The sequence below is a fragment of the Micrasema longulum genome, unplaced genomic scaffold (genome assembly GCF_059751315.1).
Source record: "Micrasema longulum isolate JH-2025_06_02 unplaced genomic scaffold, ASM5975131v1 h1tg000571l, whole genome shotgun sequence".
Lineage (NCBI taxonomy): Eukaryota > Metazoa > Arthropoda > Insecta > Trichoptera > Brachycentridae > Micrasema > Micrasema longulum.
The window spans coordinates 615352-632244 of record NW_028277767.1 but is presented as its reverse complement, the minus strand read 5'-3'; the positions used below and the strand labels follow the sequence as shown (position 1 = coordinate 632244).

General features: G+C 34.2%; 1 protein-coding gene and 1 long non-coding RNA gene across 4 annotated transcripts in view; one reads left to right on the top strand and one right to left on the bottom strand.

The window, feature by feature from the left end:
• spir (spire type actin nucleation factor) overlaps positions 1 to 16893 on the bottom strand; it is a 264272-nt gene that overhangs the window by 221794 nt on the left and 25585 nt on the right. The window lies entirely within an intron of this gene.
• On the top strand, positions 11266 to 13845 carry LOC148280529 (uncharacterized). Its single transcript, XR_015822576.1, has 2 exons — positions 11266 to 11347; positions 11604 to 13845. It is a non-coding gene; the product is annotated as an uncharacterized LOC148280529 (long non-coding RNA).

Below are 16893 nucleotides of genomic sequence, written 5' to 3'. Positions count from 1 at the left end.
AGCGGGGAGGAAAGTATAGTTGGAGCTATACAATGTCTTCTCCCTTTTATGTACTTTTTATTTAATATTTATGTACATAAATATATATATTTTTAGAATTTAATTATTTTTTCCCCTCTCCTACTGCATTCATAATAAATTAATGTGAAATCTGTAATTGGTGTTACTTTTTTAAATTGTTCTTTTGTTACTTCTATTTATATAAAGACTGTATGATTTCCTTTATAAATAAAATAAATAAAAATAAATAAAAAAAATAAAAAAAAATAGAAGAAATAAATAAATAAAATAATTAAAATAAATAAAATAAATAAAATAAATAAAATAAGTAAAATAAATAAAATAAATGCACGGCGAGGGATTTGTATATTCTTTAATTTGCTTAAAGCTATCGATTGATCAAAACCGAGAACTTAGAATAACAATATTTGTGCTACGACATCTTGATATTATTAAACAGATTGGTCGTTAAGCTTAAACTTTAAAGCGTTTTCTTGAAGGAGTGGTATTCTGTATGTTCTCTACCCCCTCGAGAGTGATTTGAAGACTTTTATTTTTTTCTTTGTTTCATATAATAGCAACGCTGATGAATAAACGTCAAATGGTGTATAAAACTGCTTCAAAAACGGAAAAAAAAACTAATACGGTCTGGTCAATTCAACCTAATTAAGAGTTTTTGGGTAATGCTTAGGGTCGCAATAATAGTCCAAATAAAAATTTTCATATTTAGTTGCAGGTGTTCGTATTTGTTTGACGTTTAATCATCAGTGTGGGCATTATATGAAACAAATAAAAATTATAAAATCTTCAAATTAATTACTCTCTGGGGGGGAGAGAAGATCTAGAATACTACCCCAGGGCGTCAAACAAAATAAATCTTACCATTTAAAATATTTTCCCGTTCTTCGTGAATTTATTGCTGATTAATCGTCTTGGTGCGCTTTGCTGACTTATTTCATGGCGAAGGCAACAATTTTTCATTTGAAAACTCACCAATTTACTACTGAAAAATTTTAGATTATGACATTTCTGGAACAACATTCTTTAAATAATTTTAATAGAGATTGCGGAGTTTGTTAGTCTATAGAGCGCGTTTTAGAAGAACTCCAGAACATTTTACTGGAAAAAAAAACCTATATGATTAAGATTTGAATTAAGGGAAAATAACACATTATATAAATCTTCTAATTTATTCTCACTCAAGCGTAAGCGGGTTCCAAATGATTTTGATATCGAACCATATTATTGAATATTTTTAACTCGTTTGCACCCAAAAATATGCTTTTAAATGAAAAATCAAAGTGTGGTCTATTGATTAGAATGAACTTCGTCCCACTGGCACTGCTGTCTGGTGTCTTGATTTCAGATCGAGCGCGTATATTACATTAGTTATGAAAATACTAGGCATTAAGCATCTTCCAGTGCAAGTAATCGAATAAAGGATAATAACGGTTATAAAATTTAATGGTTAATTAAATTGATTGATTTATGGTCGTTTCGAGTTAAGCAAGATCTCGTAAGTAACTTTCCCGAAAAAAGGGCGGGACATCCCAACAATATGTGGACCTATTACGGATGAAGTATAGAAACACGAAGGTTACAAAACAGCAACGTCGACCTAGGGGCGATTCCATGCAACTATGCTAGTAATAAAATAGCCACGTGGATGGGGGGGGGGGGACATCGATTCTCGTGCCGAAGGTTTTACATTCCCGGGTAATTGAAATAAATAAAAATACGAAAATAAATTAAACGTTATTTCTTTTTTTATTCCATCTATTTTTGTTACGACTATTATTATTTACTACGAATGTATTTTATCAAATTGAACAGTTTGGGTAGGCAGGCAGGAAAAAGTTGTCGTAAGGCAATATCATCTTTATATATATAATTCCTCTGTACGTGTGATGTCACCGTACTAATCCTAAACGGCTTAACCGATTTACGTGCGGTTTTAAGAGAAATATAGATCTTTGCGCTGTGCGTGTTCGTAGATATTAAAATCTTTCATCGAATATGTAAAAGAGAAATTAGGAGCATAAATGTTTTATTCGTCGATCTACCAGGGTTGCATTCGAGAAGAATGCATTTGCAAAAAATGGAAATATGTTGTTTTTTTGTGTATAAAAAATGTTTGTTTTTAAATGTTTACAAACAACATTTGTTTTTTGTGGATCTCAATCAGATTCTTTCCTTAAATTCCTTATAATTTCTACCCATTTAATTATTTTTATTGGATTTTTGGTAATAATAAAATAATATTAAATTGAACACATTTTTAAAAACCGTATTCCTGCATAAGTACACCCCTTTGTTGGTGAGACGACCGGAGCTTGACGTTTGCAAAAAGAATGCCATATTTGAAAAAATATTTATTTTATGTTTTGGAATTTAAACATAAACAAGTACCTACTTAAATTCAATATTTTTTTAATATTGACAATTTTTAGTTTTGGAATTTAATCATAAACAAGTATCTAGGTACCTAACTATCAATGAAAGTCTTTTTTCAAGGCAAGCCGACGTTCGGGCAGGACAACGTCTGTCGGGTCAGCTAGTATTTTATATATTCAAATTGTATATATACATATAAAATAGTGTATAAATAAATCCAAATTGTATTTATTAATCAACATTTTCCCAGGCTTTGATTCGACCTCCGCGTCTTCCTAATCGGAAATGTAGATCACGATATATATGCAAATAAATAAATGAATGTTTGTCTTCTTTTTGTCTCGTTAACTATTAAAGTTAAAGTTAAGTCCTTGATATTTAGAGTAACATCTGAAGTGAAAGTCTCCATTCTCCATAGGATGAGTAATGACTGCTCTACAGAGATTTTTACAACAATATTTCATGCGATGCCTTGAGAACTAATTATCGATAAACTGGAGCGATATTCGGCCGGTTACACCTCTCGTAATATCCGAAATTGATACGTGTATGATAAAAATAATGTAAGAGTTGTATAAATGTAAAATGGACAATCTTACGAGTAGTTCATAAGTAATTACAATAGTGTAGTGTACAAATAGTTCAAAGTGAAATACGTTTTTCAGTTTTGATTGCTTTTAATTATTCACTAATTACAGAGTATTGTAGTGACCGACATGGTGGGAGACTTAACAAATTCTTATGTCATCAATATACAAGTGAATGTAGGGGTTGTCAATAATGATTTTATAAATTTATGGAATTTATATGGAATTTATTTATAAATTTATGGAAATAAACTAATTTTAATGAAATTAAAATATAATGTACCTAATAACAATTGGGTGATTTTTAATTAAAAGTGGTCAAAACTAAAGGTTTTTTTTACAATTAAACGTTATATTTAAAATGCAGTTCCACCGAGAAACGTCAATAGAGATACTCAATATACATATCGGATGGCAGAAGGGACCATCTGTATTTTTGTCTATGTTTAAATTTTCAAAACTTTGAATTAATATTTCAGTAAATACACGCAGAAAAAAAAATCAGCGTTATTTAGAATGGTAATTTATTATTAAAAACCAAAACTAAAATATTTTAGTTTGTGGAAGTCTTGAAATTGAGACGTATTTTAGCTCTCTTGAACATTTTTGAAAATTACAGATGGTCCCTTCTGCCATCTGACTACCGATATGTTATAAGTTAACTTTTTTTAAACGAAGTACGTTCAACACTTGGTAAGCTCTCATATATCCGAAAATCTCCGAAGTATTCACATTACTTAAAGAAGAAACTTTTTGATGCTTGTGTTCTCCCTGTACTGACATATGGGTGTGAAACTTTTGTGTTTACGAAAAAAAAATTACACAAATTATCGGTGACACAGAGAGCCATGGAAAGGAATATGCTGGGTATTTCGTTGAGAGACAGAAAAACCAATACATGGATTAGAGCGAGAACAAAAGTCACCGACCAACCAGAAATGGAGCAGGGCTGGTCATATAGCCAGAACCACAGACTCTAGATGGACCAAAAAAGTCCTGGAATGGCGACCCAGAACGGGTAGAAGAAGTGTCGGCAGGCCTCAGACAAGGTGGTCTGATGACATAAGACGAGTTGCAGGAAGTGGTTGGATGCGGTTGGCTCAGGATAGGGAGATATGGAGACTAAAGGGGAGGCCCATGTTCACCATTGGACAAGAGACGGCTGATGATGATGATGATGATGATGACGTTCAACACAATAAATAAATGCAAATGACCTTTACTATGACAAAAATTAACATATTTTACAGCTATAAATGAATGTTTAAAATCTCCATAATTTTCCATGATGTTTCTGTATAAAAACATAAGCATCAATTAGATATTTTAAATATAAATCATTATTGAGCTCAGCGTTCAAAGCTTTATTCTGATTTAGAATGTGAGAGTCAGGAATTTAGTATAATCGTAAGATTTCGAAGTATGGTGCTAGAAATATGAAAAAAAGTTTATTTATTTACTTTTGGAACAACAACAAACTACAAGCAACACTCACATAAACATACATACCTAATAAAATATATCTGGACCAGTAATTCTTTAGTCCACAGCATGCGTATTACGAAAATCATACGATTATTTTTTTAAAATGAAGCAAAAAATTTAAGATAATACTAAAAATATTTATTTATTTATAAATACAAATACATATAAATATTACAAAAAAAAATAACGTATCCCGAACTCTATGAGGCCAAGAGCCCTGTGTTGAGATATATTGATAGTTTTTATCTAAAAGCATATTAACAATATTTTTTTATACGGTTAATGTTATTATAAATTCCATAGCACAGCAACAAAGCCAGCGATCTGATAACCTAGAAAATAATGATCACGAGTTGATCGTAAAGTGAAATAAATAATTTGGTATATTTCACATTTAATGATCATGGGATTGGATTACGTCCACTTACAAAATGACTTTGAATTCATTTGTTTTTTAATCAACTTCCAAGGACACTAAAATTTATGATCTATCTATATTATACAAGTTAGTATATTATACACTACTATTTCCCTACTTCGCCCCGCACTAATCCAAAACGGAGTTTGACCGTGAAAATATTCGCATAACAATTCTTATAAAAACATATGTAGGATATACAATCATCCGTGGTAAGTACAACCCACATACCTATCTCGTTCATTGGTCCCTACAAAAATACAAATATGCCTCCGACGAAGAGTTAGAATTTGAAACACTCAGTTTTAAAATATTAAAAAACCGGGGCACGCTTTTAATCATGATTATAAATTTAAACTATACGCCTCCTTAAAATCTAAGCCAGCTGAACGCAGAAAATATAAAGGTGTTATATTTATATTATTACTCTCATTCCCACGGTTCGTTCGTTCTTGCGAGCAACACTTATCTTGATTGTAATTTAATTGTAAGGGTTAGACTAACAACAGACTTTTGAGTTTAGAGTATTGCAACATTCGGCTAATAGGAATACCATTGAACTTGTATCCCATGTTAAAGGTAATTAACGTTTATGATTTAGCGTGAACCGGGTTGTGGTTCCGTAACTAGTACGCTAGTGTTGCGGACTCACAGATCAGAGGTCCGAAGTCCGAATTCCACTCTACCCCAACCTGACTCCCATTTTCTAATAGTGAGTTATTTACAACTCGTTGAAAATGGCCTCAAAATTTAAATATTTGGGTTAATCATAAGAACGCAAATATTTCTTTTTTACTCCCAAAAGAAACGTAATTCTTAATGTTCTCATAACATAAATTTTAATCATTATTGTGGCATATTAATCGTAAGCATTGTATTTACGACCATGTGCATAATACCACTCATTACACTTCATAATTTTGTTTCCCGTTTCCTGAATTTCAAAATCCTTCAGAATTTAACGACATGGTAAAATCAATCGTTCCTATTGGAATTGCATACATGCAACGCCAATTAAGCAAAATTGTGCAATATAACATAGTGTCTTGTTACAACGTGTTTGTCAAATTTGATTGTATAAATTTAAGACATGCCAGAGAAAATGACTTTCTAAGTTTAGAGGTGCCGATACAATTAAGAGTGAATAAGTTCGCCCCACGGGAAGCTATAGTTTGTCACTCAAAAAAATAAGCGCAAAGGAATCGCAACACGCTAGAAAGATTATTAAAAGAAAGCAAAGTTCAATCGAGATATAACACCATGTGGAAAAATGATGCTGCGACTAAAAAATCCCGAGACCCACATGACGACAGCATTGTTGGACAAATGGGGGACACTGTCGGGGCAAGACAGAAAACAGACACAAAAACATCACGATTGGCACAATAACAGTGTAAAACTGAAGCGATAAGCAGTTTCCAAAACTGTCGGCCGCTTAAAGATACACGAGAGCGGATTGAAAATGAAGCTACCAAAGTAGGAAAAAATCTTTTTTTTTTTCAAAAACCATTTATTTCTCAACATAGTCTCCTTTACTTCGACACACTTAGTAAGACGATATTCCAACTTTTTTATACCATCTGAATAATACGATTTCGGGAACCTCTCAAAATACGCTTTAGTTTCGGTAATCACTTCTTCGTTTGAGCTGAATCTTTTTCCTGCGAGCCATTTTTTTAAGTTTGGAAACAGGAAAAAGTCACTAGGAGCTAAATCTTGACTATAAGGTGAATGGTCAACCAATTCGAAGTGTATTTCACGTAATTTTAGCATCGTATCTAATGCTGTGTGAACCGGTGCGTTTTCTTAAAGAAAGAGCACTTTTTTCTTCTATAAATGTGGTCGTTTTTCCTTAATTGCATCACTCAATTGATCCAATAATGCACGATAATACTTTCCTGTGATTGTAGATCCTTTTTCAAGATAATCGATGAGCAATATTCCGAGTGCATCCCACAATACAGTGGCCATAACCTTACCAGTCGATTTCACTGCCTTTGCCTTCTTCGGAGCACTTCCACCAGCTTCCACCCATTGTTTCGATTGATTTTTGGTTTCAGGCGTATAGTGGTGCACCCACGTTTCATCAATAGTTATTAACCGACGCCAAAAATCAAGTGGTCTCTCGAACTAATTTTTGTTCGACACTGAGAAAACGCGGCACCCATATTGCCGATAGCTTTTTCATATGCAAATGTTCATGCAAAATGTTGAACACACGTTCATATGAGATGTTTACCATTTCAAAAATCTCACGCAACTTCACTCAGCGGTCATTCATAACTATATCGAGGATTTTCTTGATATTTTCTTCAGTAACCACCTCTTTTGGTCTTCCTGTTGATGGTATTGTTTCAGTGCTTGTTCGGCTGCGTTTAAATTCAGCAATCCAATATTTTACCATGTAATCTGACGGAGCAGACTTACCGTAATGTTTATCGAGATTTTCTTTTGTCTCTTTCACCGTTTTTCCTTTCAAATAATAGTTTTTAATCACTGCACGAAATTTGCTTTTTTCCATTTTTCACAAGAAACACAAAAATTGTTTACTTCAAACGACCACAACAAATAAACTAATCGATGAATTTGGGTGACATTTTAACAGCTGCCATTTGACAGATCGCAATTTGGAAAAAATAAATCTTTTTTGTGTTTGTGCTGCCACCTAGCGCTAGGTAGCTTCATTATCAATCCGCTCTCGTAGCACGGACCAATGTAAATCATATAGCCCCGCCACACTATGCTCCTTGCGCTGCTCCTTATTTTGCTCCTCGCGCTGCTGCCCTCTCCGCCCACACACTGCTCCACTCGCGCAATTATTCGCGACGTTCCTCACTTGTCATCTGTCTTTCTATACAATGGACGATGAAACTGTGACAGCGTGCGCGCTATGCATTTTTAGTATAGCTTATTATATCAATGTCATACAGAGAAATGTACATCATTCAAAAATGACGCGTGTGTCTCGTGTGAGCGCTCGATGCGTACTGCGACCGCGCGATTATGTGGCCAACCACTCGCGCTTATATTGCCGGTCCTTTGACTCGCGCTCAAAAACCGACAAAATCAGGAGCGGTAGGCACGACGAGGAGCATGACGTGCGGCATGACGAGTTATGTTGCCACACTAGGTCTCTGCCTCCTTTTATCGCTACGTCCCATGCCGCTCGTCGCGAGCCGCAAACTTCGAGCTTGACTTTCGGACAAATTTTTAGTTTCATCACTGAGCGAACGACTTTAGATAAAAAAAAATGCAAATAGGTGCTTGTTGTACAAACACGTCATCGTTCACTGAATTTCTGGATCCTGGCGCTTCGACATAGGTAAGTACTTTTACCGTTTGAGCAAAACTAGTGTATTTCCAAAAAATAAATCGTCGACGGCGATCTATCACTACGTAACTCAAATTGGTAACAGATCAAAACGTTTTTTTGTGTGTTCAGAAAAATTGTGGATTTTTTTTAACATTTAGGTAATTCAAAGAATGATTTGCTTAAATGTTATTTTTTTTTTCCGAAAACACATTTAAAAAAACGTTAAAATCACTCCCCTCTAAAGCGGTCGTATTTGAGAACCGCGGTGATGGATTGCCATCGACGAAAGAAACATTATGTGCTTATTTGTAAATTATATTACCAGGTATTTTCTGTCAATAATCCAGAATTTATGCGAATACATTTAATATTTTCATAAATTCAATAATGTTAAGTGCAAAAATAATAAAATTATTGTTTTAGAAATTTACGAAAATTGTTAACATAACTAAGCACAATCGTTCTAAAATCAGACTACTTTGTAGTGTGTATAGGAAATTGGACATTAAGTGTCGCATAAATAGATAGCCTATTCAATGGCGTAAAGAAGACCGATTAATTCAACGTTATCTAATAAGAATCTAATTAATCGATGTTAAGTACGATAGCGTTACACATTTATAATACATAATGTAAAAAGCTTCCGCCGAGCGCGGCATTAAAGGGCGTTGACTTAGTACAATAATGCGAGTCTTGAAGCGCCTCTACACTACACGCTGGCCAATACGTTAGCCAATACGTATCGGCCAACACGTGTAGAGGGGGCTATTCGTGGCTAGCAGAGCTGGCACACACGCTGGCGCGCAATCCGTCTGTCAATACATATCAAAGGGCGCTGGTCATCGCATCCACACGTAGACTCAGCTTTTACGGGAGATTTTTGTGCGCTTTCGGCGTCCGCACATCGGTTGCGGCTCACACCGAAAGATACTGAACGACCCGCCAACGCGTGGACGGTTTAGTGATTTCGTTGCCAATACGCGCGCTAACGTACTGGCCGACGTGTTGGCCAGAGTGTGGAGCTGCCTTCGGGAGCTTTAGAGCGCGGCGGGCGGGGTGTCGGGTCATTTTTACTTCCGCTTTGGCGTTGAAATCCCCCGTATTAGCATACAAGGGAATCCTTAGCGCCTACGAAGGGCGAGGGTGCGATGTAAACGTATAACACGGTAGATATTATACTAAGTGCGATGACCAGGATAGTGGTGCGTAACATAGATCGACGAATAAAGAAAACTTATACTATGTTACATAGTATATAAACTAATATTTACACTAATTTTACTTACATATTTATTTACATCATCTTACATAAGAATTTTTTTATTTTATACTATCTTATTGATGAAGTATTTGGGCATTCGATTGTTCAAAAATTAAAATATAAAAACAAGCATATTATATTATTATATCAGTCTCGTTTTTATTGCTATCCAATTGAGTACTTGTCGCAGTTTTTCTGTTCTATTATGTTTACCTGTCTTTAGCACTATTCTCGTGGCTCTATTTTGAAGAACTTCCCATTTTAAATTTCCGCCATTGGCTAAAACTATTACTGAACAGCAGCAATCTAAATGTGGAATAATTATCGTTTTATATACTAGTTCTGCAGTATTTATATCTAATTTATTCCTCAATTTACCGAGAAAGAATATTTTTTTTAAATATGCTCAAAGTTTGCATTCAAAGCTAATTGTTAAAAATAAATGAAATATAATTGAAGTTACAGTAATGGGATTATTTTACTGATTTGTATTTTCTTATAACAAAAAACATCATCGTATTAAATATTTTCTTTACATAAAAAACATTCCTTGTAATTATACGATAACAAAATTGTGTAAAAACTGCTAATGCATTACATAAATAATATTATACATAGTAAAAATATCATGAAAGATACCTGAGGCAACAATCGATGGAGCGATATGGTGCCTTTTGCACCAGAAATGCGGGTAAGGGTAAATTTTTAAAAATGAAATCAAACATTATGCTCCAGTCACGAAGTAACCGTGATATGTTTTCAAGATTAATGAAAGATATACGTTTAACGTGAAATATTATCTTATGTCTTCGTACTTTTATAGAGATGCATCTCCTGCATTCTTAATATGCAACGATAAACGAAAGATCCCATAACCAGTTCTTCGGGAGACGATTCATTCCACACTGCACTGCCACTGGGCAGAATGTGGCCTCGTGTATTTGTAATCTGGTAATTTCTTCCTACTTTGCGCATACCGGGAACTTTTGTCTTGTGATGGAATTTGATGCATCTAATAAATGGAATCAAATAAATAAATATTGCATTCTTTCCCCTGCTCAGATATGACAAGGGTAAGAAATAATACCATTGTCAACATTCCTCCTTTTGTCACAACATTTGTTCAAATGTGCGAGGATTATTTTTCTACCAAATTGTTATATGCTTCCCCATAAAATTAAGTTTATTGATAACAAACAACATTTCAAAAGAGATTTCAAAATCTGTCTGAAGAACATTAGGATAAAAGAAATAAATGTGAAATAGGTAAAAAAAAAATTGAACACTGTACTGTCCTTCTTAGTGAGTAAATTAATTTTGTATAAAACATATTTTTATTTTTAAATTCCATCACCGTTATTTTTATGTTCCAACTTCTTTTCATATCTTCCCGTTTTTCTTTCAAATTTTGAGAGCAATTTATACGAGGAATAAGATAGTAGCGAGCGTCGCGTTGGCTGATAAAATATATGTAGGAAGAAAGATGGGCTTCCAACGCCAACGGAAGGCGAGCTACTGCGGACGATACAACATACCGCTAGTACCTGCACAACAAACAATAGCTCTGATAGAATACACCCCTCCTACATAAACATGAGCAACGACGCACAGTGTTTTGACCCATACAAGCTACAAGATAAAAAGTCACTTTTGAATTCTTAAACGATGACGTCATGGGGGCATTACCAGATAGTTAGTGTGACGATTGTAAGCCTAATTGGGGTGATTAATGCTTGGGGTGATTCATACCAGAATATGAAAGTCGGATAATTGGTTTTTGAAAGCCTAATTACATTTATTTGCATTTTGGCGTCCGACGTGTAAAGGTTGTTTATCAAGTTTAAAGTTTTTTATTTCGATTTTAAAAAAAATGGAAGCTATTTAGGAAGGTATGTTGTATAGTTTTTTTTCTATTATTTTAATGTATTTCATTTAGGTATTTAAAAAAACAATAATTTAACTTATGTATTTTTCAGTAGTTAAAAAAATATCAATTTCTAACTTCTCGAGAATTTATCTCGGAGAGTATATCAAAGTAGCAAAAAATTATTTTTATTTTTCAATAGACCAATTTATTGTTAATTTATTACAGTTTCGATATTTTACCGCACGAAGTTGCATCTATCTTATTTTGTTATTTTACAGGTACCAGATACGAGATTTCCAGGCAAGAATTGTACGTGATGTGGAAGAGTTTGACGAAGAAAGAAAGGCTTCAAGGAATGTTAAATAATATTGTTAGTAAATTTGAAGTCGGTGAACTTGGTGCAAGTGGTGAAAAACTGTTAAAAAATCAAATTAAGCTTATTTGTTTAAATATAAGCAGAAAATGGACCAAATCTGGCTGTAAATTAGATAGATTTGTTAAAAAAAAAATTGAGTGGCTCGACGGTAGTGAAAATATTTTGATATGTGAAAACTTTCGACAAAGTCCTTCAGTAGACATGAATGAACCATCTACGTCTACTGGAAGGCCCGCAAAGGATTTTGGGGTATGCAGTGATCAGTGCAAAAGGACAAAAGTGCGTAATTTAGTGAGTACGAAGACATCTGAAGAACTTTCGTTTGCCACGCAGGTATTTATTCGAGCATCAGAAAAACGCACAGTTGCCGATCTCCTAAAGAAAATTTTGAAAGCTACTCCCAATGAAGTAGCAAAAATACGTAGGGAACATCAACAAGTAAACAAACAGCGGGCATTGACAATTGAGGAAGCGCTAAGTTCATACGTTGACTGTAAATTATCTTCGCATTCCTACAAAGTTATGCGTAAAAATGCCATAAAAACCGGCCCAACATATATCCGGCATTTTATAGTTTAAGAAAAGCAAAAGAAGCATGTTGCCTGAGCGAGGAATTTGTCAAAATAACGGAAACTAGTGCAGAAATCCAGCTACAAGCGATTTTAAATCATACGGTGGAACGATTGCTAAATGTAGAATCAGAAGTCTTAAAAGAAAGAGTTCCTTCAGGTTCTGTACTGACTCTTATATGCAAGTGCGGTGGAGATGGAAGCTCGGGACATAGTAATTATAAACAGAAATTTCACACAGAGCATGCAATAGATTAATTTTTATTTATTATGTCATTCGTTCCAATACAACTAAGGCTTAATGATGACCCTAATATAGTAATTTGGCAAAATTTAAGCCCTTCCTCAACCTCTTATTGTCGTCCTATTAAATTTATTTTCGCCAAAGAAACTGATATTTTTACTAAGTCTGAAATCAAAAAACTTCAAGATGCAATTGAAAAACTTGAAAATTTTAATGTTAATATTGGAGGTGTAGTATTGTCCATAAAATTTAAAATGCTTTTAACAATGGTAGATGGTAAAATTTGCAACGTTTTGGCTAAAAATAAGTCAACCATGTCCTGTTATATTTGTGGCGCCAAACCCAGTGAAATGAACTCTATTAGTATCAATAGAGCTTCTTGACAAGAATTTTATTCCTTTGGCTCATCTACATTACATGCTCTTTTTATATTTCTCAAAATAAATCTATTTGAAAATCACTTATAACAAATGTTTTATTTAAAGACCTTTAAGTTTTATCATCATCATACCATATCCGCTCCCTATGTGGAGCATATGGATTCCATAATCTGCCTCCGGCCAAGCGATCGACCTCCCGTACATCCTCCCAAGTTAAGTCCACGTACCGCAACTCTGACGCAAACTGCCCACAAATTGTCAACAGTGGACGACCAGGGCTGGTATTCCAAACAAAATTATAGCGCGGTATAGCGCGTTTATACGTACTAAATATGCATTATAGCGCGCTATAATTTCGTTTGGAATACCAGCCCAGGACGCCGAGAACCTGATACCTTGTAACATAGGCAAGCATGGTTAAGTCTCTCGGAAGGCATACGTAGTACATGGCCTTGCCAGCCAAAACGCCTTGGATGACAGTAGATACCAAGGGTTACTGTGTCCGTTGCCTCACTTCTGTGTTCCTTACAATGTCAAACTTTTAAGTTTATTTAAACCCTTTGAGTTTTCATGTTTAACATAATAAAATCAGCTGTAAAATGGTTATTCTGACAAAACAAGTGAAGGCAGATTAGTTCTCTCGGGTGAAATCTTTATTTTATGCCTAAGTATCTAATTTAATTTTCAATGATTTATTTTATAGGTTGACCGATTTATCAGTCAATAGAATTAAAGTAATAATTTCAATTATTTATGACCCTTAAATACATTATTGGATGCAGATATCAATTTCCAGAAAATTTATTTCGTTTATTAAATAACAAAATGTGACATATTTTTTATAAAACGAATTATTATTACATATTTAATAAAAAAACCTCTTTTTAGGATTAAATGAATCGCATACGTGAGTTAAAAGTACATTCAGAATTTTTAGTTTCTAGCTTGTATGAAACGAAACACTGTGCGACGTGGGAACAACGTGAACCAACTTCCCATTCTTATGACAAAGATGATTTCGAGAGTAATTATAAAGGCTGAGATAAAAAACACCCAAAATCAAGAAAAATGATCGATATTTTGCTAACCCTAAATAATATAGTACATAGTATTTAACTACCCAGTGCCAATTTACATAACAACAGAATTTATTCCAGCTGGTAAAAATAAGGTAATGCTACAAAATGTATAAGAAGTTACGGGAAATTAAGAAACATACTTTCCACACAATTCATTTTCAATAAACATGTCATTTGCTAATAACAATAATTATTCAATTAGCCGAGACGATACTGAAACACAAATAAAAATGTTGCATACCGATCAATTTTAAAACTGCGTGAAATGTTTTCATTAAAATGCGGCATTAATGTCACATTAATTTGTTCACAAACACATGAACTCACAGCGGAACTTCAGACTTTATAAGATGACAAAAATATTATTTGCATAATCCAATCAATTCGAAGAGAAAGGCATCTAAAGTATCCATCTAATCTTGGCGAAATTTTTGAAGACCGCCGCCGCACTTATTTACATAAAACTATAATGTCTCGAATGTTTAAATATAAAGGTTTATATTGGTTATATCGAAATCGGTCATTCGAAATGCCTTAGGGTGTTAGAATGTGGGTTTTGTGCAAAAATCAAACGCGTCTAGGAATGGATTGATTAACACTTCTGACGTGATACTGTTTAATTTTTTAAAAATTCATTCTGATTTCGCGTAATAAAATACATAGCGAGTCATTCACTCTGAGAAAGTTTGAGTTCGGAAAAAATATTAACCTACTGGTCATATTATTATATGCCTTAATTTGAACTGGCTGAGGAATAAATACTTGAAAATGTGGTCATTCAACAAGAATAGGCAGATTGGTCATACTCTAATTCTGCAAATTTCATTACATTAATATATAATATTGAAAGCAAGAGATTTAGATGGGTATGTTAATTAATGCTGCAAATTAAATGCCGCAAATTTATATTGAAAAGTCTCAAATGTGGATATTCAATAAATGTAAAATATAACTAGGAATTATAGCAAGTAATTGCATAATGTAAGTAAAATGCTCACACAGCGTGTTATGTAACAAGAGAAGAGCGTTCACAGGACCCAAAGTAGGTATGTGTATCCGGTCATCTCGGAGTTCGGCCACGAGATGCTTCTACAGATGAGATGAGAAATGGCCAGAAATCAATCCAGCGATTTAAAATGATGCGTATCATTACGGGACACATGTAAGGTAACTGTTTGGTGCTGCGTGTTGGACTTTCCGTTTCGTCAGAGCGCATCAGGGCTATGGCTGAGGATTAGACACGTGGACCCAGCGAGTGGCGAGTGTCGGCCACCCGAGGCTAGAGGACGACAGCCCAGTGGACATTAAAACAATTGTCACACAGCTGTACAACAGACCTGTTTATAAAAATATTGTTACTCAATTATGTTACGATTTAGGAGGAAATGCGGTGACAGAGAAATTCGATGATTAGGTATTTGTACACAGTTTTTCTATCGTTCTATCGCAGATGCCTTGACTTTATTGCGAGAAAAATACAACTGCTAGTCGGACTGGTTATGCCTGGCTAAAATCGACAAAATCGAGGTTTTTTTGACCCGTTTTCCGCACCCCAAAAAAAAGTATACGAATAAAAAATTACGCGTCCGTACGTTATCCGTTTCTTAAAATTATTTGTATACCGTACGTCTGAAGTAGAGCATAATGCTCAGGCAAAAATTACCTGGTCAGCACCAAGCGAAGGAACTGATAAAAGCGTACTCGCGAAGGTTTGCTTTCGACCTAATATAGCTAAGCGGAAATCGAGTGAGGGTTATCACCAGTGCGCTTACAGGGCACTGCAGATAAAATAAACACCTTGCACGAATAAACTTTTTTAAAGGTTCTGCAGTGCTGATGAGGAAACACCGATACATACTCGTAGTATATATTAATGTGATGCATTACATCATAAAATAAGCCTCATCCTCTGGGGACCACTGGTTAAACCTGAGGATGTTGAAGGGCTCGGTCCCAATCTAACAGTCCGATAGTTTACGGATTTATGTTTGGAAGAGGAGATTTAGCTAAATGAAAACTCTCGCCTTTCACACAGTTGCCTGGCTCTTTGAAAACCTGGGCTTGGAAGGCGAAAACTACTTACGGGGATCCGTCACAATAGATCTTTACAGGTCGTAGTGACGTTAGGAGCTTGTACAGCACTGACCGCCATCCCTTAGAATAAGAATACCGTAAATCCCAAGATGGCAGATAAAACTAAACGCTTTTATGGGTTATTAGATGGTCCTAGCTTCAATAAGAAACAATTTATCAAAAAAGAAAAACGATATAGACACGCAAATAGTAAATATCTGTATGTAAATGTGTAAAAAAATAACTTCTCTAGTGCCATAATCCAGAGAGAAAATACGGGAATATGTTTGCATAAAGAAAAGTCAGACCCCGTTTACTCCTTGTAAAACATGGAGAAAAAAAAAGATTTTTTACGTGCGTCTTTGTTCCCAAAAAAAAAAAATTGTATTTAAACTATGATCTTGATTTGATTGAACACAAGAACAATATTTTATTTTTTTGGGAACAAATGAAATTGGGACGAATCTTGATGAAGATAATAATATATCAAGAGGTCCGAGGTTCAAAGCCCGCTCTACTACAACTTGTTTCCGATTTTCTTACATGGTTGTAGTTGTAATTAACTTACAGAAAATGGCTCTCAAATTAAAATATTTGGGTAAATTATAAGAACGCTCGTTTTTTCTTTTAATATAAAAAAGAATTCTTATTATCTGTTTATTTTATTTATTAACAATCTGTAATCAAAGATCTTATAACTTTTTTAAAAACATTAAAATTTAATACATTTAATTATACACATTACAAAACCACATAAATAATTCGTAAAATATTTATTTTCAACAATTTATTATAATAAAAACGCGTATATATTCGATAGTAATTAAAATATAGTATTCACTAAAAC